The sequence below is a fragment of the Ambystoma mexicanum genome, chromosome 12, assembly GCF_040938575.1.
Source record: "Ambystoma mexicanum isolate Mex_15411 chromosome 12, UKY_AmexF1_1, whole genome shotgun sequence".
NCBI lineage: Eukaryota > Metazoa > Chordata > Amphibia > Caudata > Ambystomatidae > Ambystoma > Ambystoma mexicanum.
Window position 1 is genome coordinate 178,949,726 of NC_090936.1, and position 17,719 is coordinate 178,967,444.

General features: G+C 43.2%; 2 long non-coding RNA genes across 2 annotated transcripts; one reads left to right on the plus strand and one right to left on the minus strand.

The window, feature by feature from the left end:
- Positions 1–1,982: 1,982 nt before the first annotated feature.
- On the minus strand, positions 1,983–2,460 carry LOC138512943 (uncharacterized). Its single transcript, XR_011281626.1, has 3 exons — positions 2,392–2,460; positions 2,191–2,304; positions 1,983–2,070 (listed from the first exon to the last, which is right to left on the minus strand). It is a non-coding gene; the product is annotated as an uncharacterized lncRNA (long non-coding RNA).
- Positions 2,461–4,517: 2,057 nt separating this feature from the next.
- On the plus strand, positions 4,518–4,995 carry LOC138512944 (uncharacterized). The gene is made up of 3 exons (XR_011281627.1): positions 4,518–4,586; positions 4,674–4,787; positions 4,908–4,995. It is a non-coding gene; the product is annotated as an uncharacterized lncRNA (long non-coding RNA).
- The last annotated feature ends 12,724 nt before the right edge of the window (positions 4,996–17,719 follow it).

Genomic DNA, 17,719 nt, shown 5'->3' on the forward strand with positions numbered 1-17,719 from the left:
CTCTCAGTGACTAGAAGATGGTGCACTGTGTCAAACTAACAAGGTGTAGAGTTCTGTTAAGTGCTGCCCATTGCAACTATGGCACATTCCTGCAACAAAGACGCCAAGGCCATGGTTAGCCATGTGGACAGGTTCAGCATGAACACATGCTCATGATCCAGTTCAGAAACATGATCTGTCGTAAATTATGCGCTATTCAAGAGACTTATACATGCCACGTGATAAACCCAGAGAAACCAGCCATTTCAGAAAGCCGTATTCTGATTAGTGGAATGATAGAGATGTTGCTGTCATGAAAGACCTACAAACGTGTTGGCAAATATTTTTGTTTGAGTTTGAACACACACAGTCATGCTTCCTGTGGCCCGAATTTAGTAACCTTTTCTTGCAACCTTTTTAGTTGTAGCTTATACATAGCCTATATATAGCGCTACCTTTGGAACCAAAACTAATCTTATCGATTACTAGCTGGGGTACCCGGCGTTGCCCATGTCCTGATCGAGTGGAGTCTCATGTGTGCTGGAGGAAGTGTCCTTTTGTCGGCAAGTCTTGCTTCAGTTTCCTCTGGTGTCTCCTTTGCGCTGGAGGAAGTTGCTCTTGTCTTCTGGTCGGCAAGTCGTGCTGCTGTTTGTTGTTGTGTTTCAGAAGCTCTTGATATTGATTTTCGCTTTGCATCAGATGGAGCTTTTCCAAGTGATGTGCGTGCGGCATGTTTCAGTCACTCAATGGCTTCAGCACATTTGAGAAAATGTCCAAGAAAGATTGATTGCGCTCTCTTCTCGTGAAATTAAGTAAACTGTCACCTTGCCATTTCCCACAATTGGAGTGGCGTGATGAAAAAAATGTCATTTGTTTTTAATACCCTTTAAAATGCTTTCATAAACACTTTTAAACTGTATACAGTAGTAATACATTTCCAAGGAATAACCAACACATTGAACATTTTGCTTCAGACACTTTTCCAAATTTTGTCTCCTTCTAGTACCTACTGTAGTGAATGGCAGTGAGCATCAGTAAATGAGGGTGTCTACGGAGTGAATTTTTTGCATCCAAACATAGACTACAATCTTGCGCCAGACAAATGAGGATTCCATGCAAAATTTGGTAGACGTGGGTTCAACGGTGTGGATTTGAATAGCTGGACTTGTTTAAAGTTTAAAACAAAGGGATTGTGGGGGTAGGGCCCTATTCAGGAGTGCGCACACCTGGAAGTCTAAATGGATGATCAGATCAGATATTGGTAAAGCTGCTGTCGTGTGGATGGTAAGGTGATCTCCCACTATCACCTGGACTAAAACAAATTGTAAGGGGTAACCATCTGCACAGGCTGCGCTTGTTACCTGTTGTATGCTCACTGGGTGTGATAAGTTTGAACAGAGTGGATGAGGAGTGTTCACAAAAAGACACAACTGATTTATGGTGCAATTGATTAGTGAATCAAAGAGCCCAGCTTTAATTCCTCAAGTCAATACTAGGACATTTTGATTTAAAGTGCCCCAAAAACAAATGATACATTCTTGGTACACATGGGTACACATTTCATGTAAGAAGCTTAATACTACAAACAGATAAGTGCCGGGCAGTGTCCTGCCGGGCAGTGTCCAAAACAAAGTACATTCATATAATGCCAAAAGTACAGAAAATGCCAAACAAATGCCAAAAAATGCAGAAAATGCCTCAGATGTCAAGAAATGCAGAAAATGCCGTCAGGAAATGCGAAAAAATGCCAACACGTGTTTCAACCTATGAGGTCGTCATCAGGGCATATAGATACATATAGTGCATTGGGCTATAGTGCTGATGCTAAATCCTGAACTGTGTTCAATTTAGAAACCTGCCGGGGGGGGGGGGGGAAGGGTGTCAAAGCAAGGAGCAATTGGAAATGGGAGAGAAAAGAAGAAAAAAGAAAAATATACTGTTTAAATTACTGCGTGCATAACATGACTCTGAAGGTGAGTATGTAGGCTATGAAAAATAAAGCATACCTTATTGTAATTGTTCTCTGTCAAACTGTAGAAAAAATGGAGCAACGGACGGTTCCAAAAGCATGTTACTGGTCAGTTCAGTGTACTGTGAAATATAAAGCAAGTGGAGCGTATTTAGTCTATTCAGAAAGGCTTGCTTGGGTAGATGATATAATCACCGATTGTTAGTATCATGTGCAATAAATGAAAGGCAAAAAGTTATTACCTTTACTTCTAAACAGGTCGTGATATATTGCTCGGCAGAAATGCCATTGGTGTGGCAATAATGCAGTAAACAGGTTCGTGTTGGGTGTGCTGATTCCGGATATCTGGCCGTAATCTGTAAAATTAATATAACACCGGGTTTATGTGAGATGGGTTTAAATGCGAGCCGTGTAAGTTGCTAAATGCGATAATAAATGCTTACCGGCTTGTGAATTAGACGTGCTCAGTGGCAGGCAGTTTCTCAAGTGCTGAAGGCAATCGCAGTTACGAGGGGTTACTATAGTAACCTCTGCAGGGTCAGTCAGGTGACATAGTCACCTGACCTGGTTGCTAAGACTGACGAACCAAGCCGGAAGGCAGAAAAAAGCTGGTCATTCCGTGCAATGCTAATTCAAAGTTGTGATTGGTGCATCTGGTGGGACAATAGAGCTAACATGTGTGCCTGCTAGTGAAAATCCGTGATTGTTTAATATGCAAGTATTAAACAAAATATGACATGTTAGAGAGCTAATACATATTCCAAACCGGCTTCAAATTGGTTTTTAACAAAAAGGTGCGTGTTGCACAGACTGTTGCACCTAATAAGCATTAAGTACTAAAAAAAGTGCAAGGATATTGAATGCCAATGTTGGCTTAAACGCAAAGAGAGTTGTTGCCACATTTATGATATAAAGGAAAATTATTGCCAACAGGCACCGAGCGCTGGGGTTTAATTTGAGGATGTTGGATATTCAGTTATCCGCTGAGAAGAGAATATATTTTTGGGAACTGAAAGTATTGGTATAAAAAGTGAAGATTAGCTGTTGCGGGTAAAAATACAACAGATAAATCTATTATAGTATGTAACTTGGGCTGGGGAACCAGTAAATAGGTTGCGTGTAAGGGTGCCATCACACTTGTGTCTTGTAGTATTAATTGGAATAGGCAAGGTACTTTTAGTAGTGTTGATATAAGAAATATGTATAAAAGGTGTGTATAAGGACATGTCATGGGTGACAAAGTCAAAAATATATGATCAAGTGTGTTCTTGTTAGGCAGTGCGTTTGGATTCTCAAGAGTTACCCAGTCGGAGCACAGAAGTGGGAAACCTCTAAGTCTGAAAGTTTTCAACATTTATAGAAATCTACATGCATTGCAAGTCATACCAGTAATCTGAAGGAAGCCACAACGTTAGATTGCTGTGCCACCAGACCGACTCCTGATTTATAAAAACACATTAAGTTCGGAATCTTGGTTCAGACCAAGCGATAAGCAGCGTAATTTGCAGATCATTCTTGCTTCCTGCTGCCGTAGGGTCAGTTCTCTGTTGCCACCTCTCTGATGTTGTTTGATGTGTTGTAATCCAATAAATTTGATGTCTGAACCAAGATTCCGAACTTAATGTGTTAATGTGTAAATCAGGAGTCGGTCTGGTGGCACAGCAATCTAACGTTGTGGCTTCCTTCAGATTACTGGTATGACTTGCAATGCATGTAGATTTCTATAAATGTTGAAAACTTTCAGACTTAGAGGTTTCCCACTTCTGTGCTCCGACTGGGTAACTCTTGAGAATCCAAACGCACTGCCTAACAAGAACACACTTGATCATATATTTTTGACTTTGTCACCCATGACATGTCCTTATACACACCTTTTATACATATTTCTTATATCAACACTACTAAAAGTACCTTGCCTATTCCAATTAATACTACAAGACACAAGTGTGATGGCACCCTTACACGCAACCTATTTACTGGTTCCCCAGCCCAAGTTACATACTATAATAGATTTATCTGTTGTATTTTTACCCGCAACAGCTAATCTTCACTTTTTATACCAATACTTTCAGTTCCCAAAAATATATTCTCTTCTCAGCGGATAACTGAATATCCAACATCCTCAAATTAAACCCCAGCGCTCGGTGCCTGTTGGCAATAATTTTCCTTTATATCATAAATGTGGCAACAACTCTCTTTGCGTTTAAGCCAACATTGGCATTCAATATCCTTGCACTTTTTTTAGTACTTAATGCTTATTAGGTGCAACAGTCTGTGCAACACGCACCTTTTTGTTAAAAACCAATTTGAAGCCGGTTTGGAATATGTATTAGCTCTCTAACATGTCATATTTTGTTTAATACTTGCATATTAAACAATCACGGATTTTCACTAGCAGGCACACATGTTAGCTCTATTGTCCCACCAGATGCACCAATCACAACTTTGAATTAGCATTGCACGGAATGACCAGCTTTTTTCTGCCTTCCGGCTTGGTTCGTCAGTCTTAGCAACCAGGTCAGGTGACTATGTCACCTGACTGACCCTGCAGAGGTTACTATAGTAACCCCTCGTAACTGCGATTGCCTTCAGCACTTGAGAAACTGCCTGCCACTGAGCACGTCTAATTCACAAGCCGGTAAGCATTTATTATCGCATTTAGCAACTTACACGGCTCGCATTTAAACCCATCTCACATAAACCCGGTGTTATATTCATTTTACAGATTACGGCCAGATATCCGGAATCAGCACACCCAACACGAACCTGTTTACTGCATTATTGCCACACCAATGGCATTTCTGCCGAGCAATATATCACGACCTGTTTAGAAGTAAAGGTAATAACTTTTTGCCTTTCATTTATTGCACATGATACTAACAATCGGTGATTATATCATCTACCCAAGCAAGCCTTTCTGAATAGACTAAATACGCTCCACTTGCTTTATATTTCACAGTACACTGAACTGACCAGTAACATGCTTTTGGAACCGTCCGTTGCTCCATTTTTTCTACAGTTTGACAGAGAACAATTACAATAAGGTATGCTTTATTTTTCATAGCCTACATACTCACCTTCAGAGTCATGTTATGCACGCAGTAATTTAAACAGTATATTTTTCTTTTTTCTTCTTTTCTCTCCCATTTCCAATTGCTCCTTGCTTTGACACCCTTCCCCCCCCCTGGCAGGTTTCTAAATTGAACACAGTTCAGGATTTAGCATCAGCACTATAGCCCAATGCACTATATGTATCTATATGCCCTGATGACGACCTCATAGGTTGAAACACGTGTTGGCATTTTTTCGCATTTCCTGACGGCATTTTCTGCATTTCTTGACATCTGAGGCATTTTCTGCATTTTTTGGCATTTGTTTGGCATTTTCTGTACTTTTGGCATTATATGAATGTACTTTGTTTTGGACACTGCCCGGCAGGACACTGCCCGGCACTTATCTGTTTGTAGTATTAAGCTTCTTACATGAAATGTGTACCCATGTGTACCAAGAATGTATCATTTGTTTTTGGGGCACTTTAAATCAAAATGTCCTAGTATTGACTTGAGGAATTAAAGCTGGGCTCTTTGATTCACTAATCAATTGCACCATAAATCAGTTGTGTCTTTTTGTGAACACTCCTCATCCACTCTTTTCAAACTTATCACACCCAGTGAGCATACAACAGGTAACAAGCGCAGCCTGTGCAGATGGTTACCCCTTACAATTTGTTTAAAGTTTACTTCATTCAGTTGCTAGCTGCTCTGAGCGGGAACACACCTGCCTTTCATTGCTTCCCTTCATGTCTACAAGCACACACAGACATGCATGAAGACCCGAAATGATTGGGGTCTGTTCTGCAGCTGAATGGCTTATCACATGTCTACTGCAAATCACTGCTGTGTGTGATTTTTTTTAACATGTATTCATACTAACAGCATCCACCGTTTAAACTCAGAACGCCTTATTTTAAGTGGGGCAATTGTATTGCGAGGAGGGCGTCCGCTAACACGTGCATGTGAATAACCATGCGCTATCCATAGAACCTACAGCAGATCCACCCACTTACTTGGAGACGCAGGTATACTGTCTGCACAGATCATGTTGTGCAGGTGTGGTGGGCATTACGCTCCATCTCCAAAGTCTGTGCAGAACATTACATCACAATAGCGCATATTGCAATTTACTGGTTGAGCGCTTGTCTCTGCCAGAAAATTATCCTTTCGCATCAAATGAGCACCTGAGCTCTGCTCCTGTGTAAGGATGCACTGTTGATTGTTGAGGCCCACTGCTCTTTCTCTTGTGCAAAATGGACGTCATTATTTTCTGAAGCCGAAATGTTCCTGAAAGGGGAAATTGCCTCTTGCAGTTTCATGGGAAACAAGCTTTGGGAAAGCCAACAGTTTTGGCTTTCGTGTAGTTGGTGTATGTGATGAAGTGAACATTTCCATGCACAAGTACAAGGATAAGTGTGGCTAAACCGTCTACTCAGCCCTTGCACTACTACAGAACAACAGTGATCACAATCATAAAGGTGAAATGGGCACAACCAGAGATATACCTCCTTCACCTTGTGTGGTGCCGGGGGCATGCTTTACTCTTAAGAGGGGTGTGAAATTGATGACAGTAGCAACCCAATCAGCATGATTACAACAGGCAGTCCAAAATAATGAAATGTCAAATGAAGGTTCGATACAAATATATTTACTTTAATTAAACACACCATATGCAACCATATAAAAGGACACAGCTAACAGCTCATGTTGTGGGTTGTTGGAGGAAAGGAATGATGGCATTTGGTGGGAATTGGCAAACTGGTGAAGTCAGGACACAGCGACTAGAGGAGAAGATCGGAGGAGCAGAAAGTGATGGAAGAGAAAGGGCAGGTAGCTAGGGAGGCAAAAGAAGTTGGAGGAGGTTGGGGAACACCAGAAAGGAGGAGGTGAAGCGTGCGAGCAGATGAAGGAGCAGTGTAGGGCATTGGGTAACATCAGGAGGAGGGTGGAGGAAAGGTGCTGGAGAAAATTAGAGGATTGTTGGAGGAAGATGTAGAGTTGATAAAAGAGAGTGGAGGTGTGTCTGAGGGGGTAAACAAGCTTAAAGAGGGAGAAGCAACAGAACTGCCGGAGGAAGGTAAAACGCTGCTGGAAGAGATGGGAAAACATCTAGTGGAAGAGGTTGGGGATCATGAGATGGAGGTGAGGAAAGCTCAACATGAAAGACATGGAATTGGAGGAGTGGAGACAAAGAAGCACCATAGAGTAGGAGTAAACAAACGTGAGCCAAGCAGGAGATGAAGCAGACCCTGGAAAGGGGAGTCCTGGGTTAAGAGAGAGACACTGATCTGAAGGGTTGGATTCCAAGGAGGGTGGAGGAATGAGCACATTCTGTGTTGATGAGGAGGGTAGGCTGGTCCTGGAACAGATATAATCAGGGGACAGACTTCACAGATTGAAAGACTCCCAATCGGACCTCCCCATCAAAGGTCTTGTGGACATACCACTGGTGTACCCGGGTGACCCAGCTTTTTGGATAGAAGGGACACTTGACTTGGTGATACTTTAGACCGGACAAGGACATGCGGTACAGATAATTCTAAACCAGAGATTGAACTCTAGTGAAGGCAGAAGGCTAGTTTTCTGGATGAGTGGACTTTTATAAAACAGAATAGTTAAGAACACATATGCTTGTGGCTCTGGCTTGTGGCTCCAGTTTGGCTCTGGCCGGCTCTGGCTTGGGCCTTTCCTGACACTGTTCAAATTGGATGTTAAAATTACCAAAAAAGAAAGTATGACGCAACACCCAATTGACAAAGCCCTGCCATGGAGACTAAAACAGAGATTCTCCGGTACCAATACCCTTTTCACCTGGTCTATGATAGATGATATATGTAAACAAACATGTGATGGCATAAAGAACTATTTTGAATCTGAGAAAATCTGGCGAGTCAACCGAGATCTTATGGTTTTGAGCTGTGCTATCAATAAATATCCAAAATCAGAACCCACTTGCTGAATCTCCTCTGGTTTCCTTTATTTATGGCCGCTCGTTACAGAGAAAATACTTACAGATAGACGTTGTTACTTAGGCAACGAGCAGTTATGCAATCATCGTAGAGGGTAATGGTTTTGCAGGTTACTGTACTGGTGTTTACAGCCAGGTTTTGAGGCCTTTGCGAAAGGACCAGTATGAAGATTCTGGTCTTAGAGCAAGCAGGAGATCATTCCAGTTATTCGTGGCCACCACTGGGAAGATGTAACCCCCTGCTCTGTTGGAATGGGGCTTGAATAATTCATTTGATAGGTATCTAGGAGCAGTATTAGAGAAGCATTTGTGTGTTAATGAGAGTGTTTTGGATAAGATGCGCTCACGAACAGGCAGCCAGTGAGCGTTGCATCTAGCAGGAGAGATATGCTCTTTTTGCAATGTTCAAAGTTGACCTTGGCGCGTTATTTTGTAAGATCTGGAGTTTTGCATAGTAGAGGCTGTGAATAGTGCATTGCAGTATTCTATTCTGGAAAGAACAAGGGCTCTGGCGATTGTGATGCAGCTTTCAAGTGTCAAAGGTCTGCAGGCATGGATAAAATTGCATGTGTAAGTATTAGAAAGACACACCTTTGAGTACTCACAGTTGCGGTCTTGTGCAGGTGCTGGCACTGGCTGATAAGTGGAACTGGGAATACATCCCCCAAGGCATCCAGAAGCCAGTTACTGGGCTCTGTGCACCACGGGGCAGCACCCTTGGGAAACCCTCATGGGGAAGAAAACCCAATTCGTCGTAGTCCAGAAGATGCTCCAAGTTCTGAAGTAGCAGGTGTTCGGGGTGCTGCAGTAGTATCCTAGTGGAGTGGATACGGTAGCAATCGAAGAAAGATGGTAAGTAGATTGCGAAAGCAATATGTGCGGCTTGCTGAAGAACGGCTGGGTAACATTCGGAGAGCTGCATGGAGAAAGTCACAAGGTTCCCCAGGAGGCGTAGTGATTGCCGACTGGAGTAAGAAGTGAAGAGGCTCCAGGAAGGCAGCTGCGGATAACAGGTGGAAGGTAGGTAACGGCTGGCTGAAATGCGCAAACGGGAAAGTTCCCAAATAAGCAGAGGAATAAAGGCGACAAGAATCACTAAAGGTAAGAAAATATAATAGAAGAATTGGAAGGAAGAACTGTCAGAAAGAATGGAAGGCAGATGAAAGAGTAAGAAGAAACGAAATGGGAAGTACCATGAATAAGCGCGGTGAAGAAAGCTAAGAGGAAGGGAGAGGGAGAAAATGGAGATAGGGAAACAGTAATGCTAATGAAGTAGCAAAAAAGTCGTAGTGCTGAGGCACAAAGCTTAGGCACAACGGAGCGAAACAGAAGCAACGCACCTAGCCGTTCGTTGTGATGACAGATATAGAACGTGTAGTGAGCGTGCCGCCATCTTGAAAAAGGCTAGAGCGCTACATGGGAATTACTGAGATGGAACCAAGGAGGCACCATCTTGCATTCCACTGCCTATAGCGCGAATGGTGCTTCCTCCATCTCCTCCACAACAACCCCAAAGGAATCCTAACAGTAAGCTGTTGCCGAGGTGGTGACATTTATGTTTCTCATTAGGGAGAGTGATGAATCCAGGTAAAACCCCAGCGTTTTTACTTATTTTGAGACTGGAATGATATTTCTGTCAATGTTAAAAGATTCATAGTCCTTCTAACGAGGTTGTGTACCAAGGAGGAGTAGCTCTATTTTTTCGTCATTTAGGCATAGGGCATGTTGCACCATCCAGGTTTGGATGGTTATTTAGATTTTGTTCAGTGCAGAGGAGTCAGTGTTTCAGTTGCCCCAAATGGGAAGGAAGATCTGGGTATCATCAGCATAGTTGGTGTAGGAGATGCCCAGATCATCCAGTTGGTCAAATAGTGGTTTCGTGAATATATTGTAGAGTGGTGGGGAGACACGGGTGCCTACCGGAACCATGCAGGTGACTGGGACTGGCAGGGCAGCTGCACTTGTGGAGAAGACCCTTATTGTTCGGTTGGATAGGAACGATTTGATTAAGGCTATGACCTTCGAGGAGAATGAGGCTGCAGAGGAGAGATGTTGATAGAAAAGAGACTTTTTAGAATCCGATTATATTGCACTTCCACTTTTGTGCAAATTCTGTTTCCAAAAGTTAGCAATATTCGATGTTTGCTTTTTTTACCTCCATTTTATTTCCATTTATATTAGCTTCATTTTGTAATAAACTCCAAATTGAATTACCTTCATTCAATTTATGTTTTTGCTGCATTAGTTCACTCGTTCCAATTTGAATTAGCTTCATTCAAAATGTTCTTTGGCTTCCCAAAGTCCTTCAATTATTCTTTATGTTTAATAATGTTTAGAAATGTTCCTGGATTTGCTTGTTTTCTCCTTTATGACAAAATGCGTTTTACTTCCCTTTTTCCAATTTGAATTAGCTTCATTCAAAATGTTCTTTGGCTTCCCAAAGTCCTTCAATTATTCTTAGGTTTGTTTATGTTCAACAACCTTACCAATATTCATGAATTTACTTATTTTCTCCTTTATGACAAAAATAGTTTTGCTCCCCAACACGTGTTTCCCCGTCTTTCCATGTGATGGTTCATCAGGAGGTGCAAAGTTTGGCTTGTTGTCGGATAATCGGATAATCCTAAAACAGATTTGCTTCTTGTGTTTTTCTCAGTCCATTTGCGCAGTGGCTTCCACTTGTTTTTAAATAATCCTAGAAATTGGGACAAACCAGGTAAGCATTGATTTGGTCATTATCTAATGCTGTGTGTGCTATTTATCTTAGTATCAAGTTGACTTAGTTACAGGCTTACTGGCTTGTGTAGCTCGCAGTCCATTTATGGAGTGGCTTAGACACTTTTTAGGCTCAAGTTTGGTTGTTTATTTATTTATTGTGCGCCCCGGACCCTGGGGTAGCAGGGCACATGAGACAAGGAGATTTACAGCTTGGTTACAGAAGTATACAGGTTACAGAGCATGGAAGAAAAACAACCATTTCTTGGCTCTATAAGGTGAGACAAGTACAAGTGCAGACAATGTGCAGCCCAAGCAGTTAGTGTATACTAGCGTTTACATAATAGCAAGTCAGTCTGTATCAGTGCAAAACAAGTGGAGGTAGATGGGGAGAGTGCCGGTTATATAGCATTCTCGGTGAACCATTTTATTGTGTTCTTTCTGAAATTGTAGAACATATGGTCAGATCTAAGTGCATGGGGTAGAGCATTCCACAGTTGAGCTGCCTTGACTGGGAAGCTGGATCCTCCAATAGTGGATAGTTTAAATCTGGGCACTAGAAGGCAGTTAGGGCTGACTGTTCTTGTGAGTCTAGTAGGATTGTTTCTAATAAATCGTTCTGTTAGATAGCGGGGGGGCTTTGTTATTTAAGCATTTATGAATGAGGGAGGCAGATTTGAGGTTGATTTTTTCTTGGGTGGAAAGCCATTTGTGTTTATGTCTTATTTCAGAAATATGTGCTCTTCTAGGGATGCTCAAGGCCGCTCTAAGTGCATTATTTTGGAGCACTTGTATTCTGTTGATAATTTGTTTAGTTGTCCCAATGTAGAGTGAATTACAATAGTCTCATTTAGATAAGATGAGGGCTCTGGCTAGGATGAGACAGCTGTCATCTGATAAGAATTGTTTCCCGGCTCGTATTAATTTGCATGTATAGGCCGTGGATGAGGCCAGTGAATTCACCTGTTTGGTGAGGGATAGTGTCGAGTCGAGGTAAAAACCTAGGGTTTTTACTGCTCTAGCGACCTTGATAGTGTTCCCATTGACGATAAATGCTGAGTAGTGTCGGTTAATTTTAGAGATGCGGGCTGCAGTGCCCAGGATGATGAGCTCTGTTTTGTTATCGTTCAAGCATAGGCCGCGGTTAGCCATCCATGCTTGAATGATGCTATAGACTCTATTCACCAAAGCCATATCTTCCCCATAATCCCCGGTAAGTAATAGGAGAACCTGGGTATCGTCTGCATAGTTGGTGTAGGTGATACCCAGATTATCAAGATCGTCAAAGAGTGGCTTGGTGAAGATATTGTAGAGTGTTGGCGAGACGCAAGATCCCTGGGGCACTCCACAAGTGGTAGGTATCGGGTCTGCTGCCGCTGAGGGGGCGAATACCCTCATGGTCCTATCACTAAGAAATGATTGTATCCGGACTATAGCCTCCTCTGGGAAGCGGGCCGCAGAGTCCAAGTGATTACATAGGACTCTGTGGTCCACCAGGTCAAAGGCAGCTGAAAGGTCTAGGAGGAGGAGGAGAGCTAATTTACCTTCGTCTCTGAGTGAATCTATTTGGGCCTTTAGGTCAATGAGGGCAGTCTCCGTGCCATGTTGAGGTCAGAAACCGGATTGGCGGACACCAAGGAGATGGTTCACCTCAAGGAAGTTCTGAATTTGGGTGTAAGCTACCTTGTCTAGAATTTTCAGTAAGAAAGGCACTGTGGTGATGGGTCTGTAGTTAGTGGGAATGTTGGGGTACAATGTTTGTTTTTTGAGAAGGGGGAGTACCCAGGATTCCTTTAGATCACATGGAATGGTACCCGTAGTGAAGGAGGCATTGATAAGTTTTGTGATGAAGGGGGCTAGATCTCTAGCCGCGTCCTTGATCAGTTGTGCAGGGCATTGGTCACCTTTGCAATTGGATGGTTTAAGAGCCAAAATAGTTTTCTCTACCTCGATCACTGAGACCTTTGAGAAACGGAATTGGATAGTTTCTTTGTGTTTAAGTATAGTGGTTTTGTCCAAGGGAGTTTGGGTTTGGGCTGATAACGAGGCTTTTTTTAGGGCAATTTTGGTTTGGAGGTTCGCCACTTTATTGGTTAGTGGCAGCTGTATGTCTGTGCACCAGGTTTTATCTTTTATGGAGTCATCCTGTACTGCAATAGGAGTTTCCAGTTCTTTTAGGATGGAGAAGAGCTCCTTCATACTGGAGTTGGCTTGGGTAATCCTATTATTATACGTTTCTTGTTTGGCCAGGATGATATCCTTTTTGTATTGCGTAGAAATGTTTATTAGATTGGTTTTATTATCAGCAGTGGGATGTAGGTTCCATGCCGTTTCACATTTTCTCTTCTGAAGTCTTAGGTTTTTTAGGTGGGGTGTAAACCAAGAGTTCAGGTGCTTTTTTGGTTTACTATTTCTAAGTTTAAGCGGAGCAACGCTGTCAAGAGCAGTGGTCATAGTGGTATTGAATTCCTTCACTAGAAGGCTTGGGTCAGAATAGTCTGGTAGGGTGTTGGGTTTAGGTAGGATGTGGGGCAGGATATTGTCAGCTGTGATGTTTTTCTTGTTTCTAGTTAAAGTGGGTACGGCGGGGGGTGTTGGGACTGTGGGTCTTTTAGTATTGAGCGTAAAGGAGATTAGGTGGTGGTCCGTCCATATTTGGGGGGGATGGCTATTAAGGAGGGGTTACAGTTGTGACTGGCAATCCAGTCGAGAGTTCTCCCTTTGGTATGGGTGGGAGTATTCACCTCCTGCGTGAAACCTAGTTCTGACAGAGTATTGGCTATGGCAGTGGCCTGGAGATCATTAATAACATTGTACCCTAGGTTAAAATCTCCTAGCACTAAGGTTTGTGAGGAGTTTTTTAGCTTCTCAGAGATAACAGTAGTGATATCTTCATTGAAGGTGCTGATAGGGCCTGGAGGTCTATAGAGGAGATGGATGTTTAGTGTTTGAGAATTGGCAGTAGGTAATTTGATAGAAAGAAATTCACATGATTTGAGGTCATGCGTGGAAGCGATCCTCATGGAGAGGTTGGTTTTGGCGATAATTGCTATTCCTCCACTTCGTGCATCTGGTCTGTCAGCTCTGAGGATAGTATAATTGTCTGGGACTGGTAGTGTAAGTTCAGGACCTGCTGCCTCATGTAGCCATGATTCAGTAATGGCGAGGAAGTCAAGGTCATTTTCCTGGAGGATGTCTGCTATGTCTGTAGCATGAGCAACTAGTGATCTGGCATTGATTAAGGCAGCTTTTAGTTCAGGTTCAGTCTGCACTGTAAGAGGCAAGTTAGCAGTGGGCTTATTTCTTTTGGGGTAGGGTTTGCGACTAGGAGGGACAGCGGTTTCCAAAGGTGGAAGTAGTTTTGGTCGAAGGTGATCCAGATTGATGTTATATTTATTGATAGGTTCGAATATTTTGGGTAGTCGTGCCCGGAGTCTAAGGTTCCTCTGTACTAAGTTGCAGGGGAATTTGGTAATGAGCTGTATGTGGGCACATGGGTCCTCCAGGGACAGGAGTGTTGGCAGCTGAAAGGTCTAGGAGGAGGAGGAGAGCTAATTTACCTTCGTCTCTGAGTGAATCTATTTGGGCCTTTAGGCCAATGAGGGCAGTCTCCGTGCCATGTTGAGGTCAGAAACCGGATTGGCGGACACCAAGGAGATGGTTCACCTCAAGGAAGTTCTGAATTTGGGTGTAAGCTACCTTGTCTAGAATTTTCAGTAAGAAAGGCACTGTGGTGATGGGTCTGTAGTTAGTGGGAATGTTGGGGTACAATGTTTGTTTTTTCAGAAGGGGGAGTACCCAGGATTCCTTTAGATCACATGGAATGGTACCCGTAGTGAAGGAGGCATTGATAAGTTTTGTGATGAAGGGGGCTAGATCTCTAGCCGCGTCCTTGATCAGTTGTGCAGGGCATTGGTCACCTTTGCAATTGGATGGTTTAAGAGCCAAAATAGTTTTCTCTACCTCGATCACTGAGACCTTGGAGAAACGGAATTGGGTAGTTTCTTTGTGTTTAAGTATAGTGGTTTTGTCCAAGGGAGTTTGGGTTTGGGCTGGTAACAAGGCTTTTTTTAGGGCAATTTTGGTTTGGAGGTTCGCCACTTTATTGGTTAGTGGCAGCTGTATGTCTGTGCACCAGGTTTTATCTTTTATGGAGTCATCCTGTACTGCAATAGGAGTTTCCAGTTCTTTTAGGATGGAGAAGAGCTCCTTCATACTGGAGTTGGCTTGGGTAATCCTATTATTATACGTTTCTTGTTTGGCCAGGATGATATCCTTTTTGTATTGCGTAGAAATGTTTATTAGATTGGTTTTATTATCAGCAGTATGATGTAGGTTCCATGCCGTTTCACATTTTCTCTTCTGAAGTCTTAGGTTTTTTAGGTGGGGTGTAAAACAAGAGTTCAGGTGCTTTTTTGGTTTACTATTTCTAAGTTTAAGCGGAGCAACGCTGTCAAGAGCAGTGGTCATAGTGGTATTGAATTCCTTCACTAGATGGCTTGGGTCAGAATAGTCTGGTAGGGTGTTGGGTTTAGGTAGGATGTGGGGCAGGATATTGTCAGCTGTGATGTTTTTCTTGTTTCTAGTTAAAGTGGGTACGGCGGGGGGGTGTTGGGACTGTGGGTCTTTTAGTATTGAGCGTAAAGGAGATTAGGTGGTGGTCCGTCCATATTTGGGGGGGGTGGCTATTATGGAGGGGTTACAGTTGTGACTGGCAATCCAGTCGAGAGTTCTCCCTTTGGTATGGGTGGGAGTATTCACCTCCTGCGTGAAACCTAGTTCTGACAGAGTATTGGCTATGGCAGTGGCCTGGAGATCATTAATAACATTGTACCCTAGGTTAAAATCTCCTAGCACTAAGGTTTGTGAGGAGTTTTTTAGCTTCTCAGAGATAACAGTAGTGATATCTTCATTGAAGTTGCTGATAGGGCCTGGAGGTCTATAGAGGAGATGGATGTTTAGTGTTTGAGAATTGGCAGTAGGTAATTTGATAGAAAGAAATTCACATGATTTGAGGTCATGCGTGGAAGCGATCCTCATGGAGAGGTTGGTTTTGGCGATAATTGCTATTCCTCCACTTCGTGCATCTGGTCTGTCAGCTCTGAGGATAGTATAATTGTCTGGGACTGGTAGTGTAAGTGCAGGACCTGCTGCCTCATGTAGCCATGATTCAGTAATGGCGAGGAAGTCAAGGTCATTTTCCTGGATGATGTCTGCTATGTCTGTAGCATGAGCAACTAGTGATCTGGCATTGATTAAGGCAGCTTTTAGTTCAGGTTCAGTCTGCACTATAAGAGGCAAGTTAGCAGTGGGCTTATTTCTTTTGGGGTAGGGTTTGCGACTAGGAGGGACAGCGGTTTCCAAAGGTGGAAGTAGTTTTGGTCGAAGGTGATCCAGATTGATGTTATATTTATTGATAGGTTCGAATATTTTGGGTAGTCGTGCCCGGAGTCTAAGGTTCCTCTGTACTAAGTTGCAGGGGAATTTGGTAATGAGCTGTATGTGGGCACATGGGTCCTCCAGGGACAGGAGTGTTGGCATGGTTGTGTAGACGGTAGTAATGAGTATAACTACCAGATTAGTGAGTAGTGCTCGGTGGACTAGGTTAGGCAGGTAGGAGTACATAGTGTTACTCCTAGTTAGGCTATGGTCTGTTGTTACCTGCATTGATCAGATATTAGTCAACATAAGGCTAGATGGTCGTCATGGTGGGCTGGGTATTAGGAAAATAGACTAAATACAGCGGTTGGGTGCTGAGCAAAAAGGATAGATGCAGCAATCAAATACTGGGCTAAATGCAGCAATCAAATACTGGGCAATGCAGTAATCAAATACTGGGCTAAATGCAACAGTCAGGTACAGGGCTAAAAGAAGCAATCAAGTACTGGGCTAAATGCAACAGTCAAATACTGTGCTAAATGCAGCAATCAAATACTGTGCTAAATGCAGCAATCAAATACTGTGCTAAATGCAGCAATCAAATACTGGGATAAATACAACAATCAAATACTGGGCTAAATGCAGCAATCAAATACTGGGCTAAATGCAACAGTCAGGTACAGGGCTAAAAGCAGCAATCAAATACTGGGCTAAATGCAACAGTCAGGTACAGGGATAAAAGCAGCAATCAAATACTGGGCTAAATGCAACAGTCCAGTACTGGGCTAAATGCAGCAATCAAGTACTTGGCTAAATGCAGCAATCAAGGGGTAGAATGTATGCTAAAGGAGTGACTTGGACCTTTCACTGCCATAGGATAATCAGCGAAGGCATTTGGAGGAAAGGCTGCAGATACCCTGTGGCTAGCATCCACTGTATATAGAACACATGGGGAGCAGGGCATCAAGAATGGGCATAGTACAGGACGGTGGGACGCAGCAGGTTATGAAGCGCATGATCATACAGTTACTGCATCACATGCACACATTAGGCATATTTGAGGCAAGTTACAGTAACGGCGTGCCAATGTAGGTGCAGCTCAGTTCGGAAGGAAGGTTATGCAGACAGAGATTAGGCATTTAGACATTTAGATATAGATTGCAGTGCGGGAATATCGGATGCAGACATAGTTATAGTCAAGGAGAGGCCGTGCTAAGCCGATTAAGACGTTTAGTGCAGATGAGACAAGATGAAGCAGATGATACAAGTCTACTTGTGGCACATCAGCGATAGCTAGTGGCCCTATATGTATTTGGATGGGCGGACCAGTCAGGGTGGAGTATGCCGGTGACAAGGCTCTGCCTTGCTGGTGCAGCGGTAGAGTGGTAGTTAGTAGTTCGAACTGGGTTGCGGATACTGCGCAGATGGCTGTAACGGGGATTATTTGCCAGGAGTGCCTCGTGGCCATTTGTGCAGCATCACGAGTGGCGGTCAGTTACTCTTGACTGGACATGCGTAGTGTGCGGCCGGCATGTGTAAACCAGGGGCAGTTGCCTTGTGAATGCAAGATGCAGAATGCTAGTGAGTTACCTTAGTGACGAGGCGGTGCTGGGCCAGGGGGACTGGCAGACGGCAGCCTCGGCAGAAACACGCTGC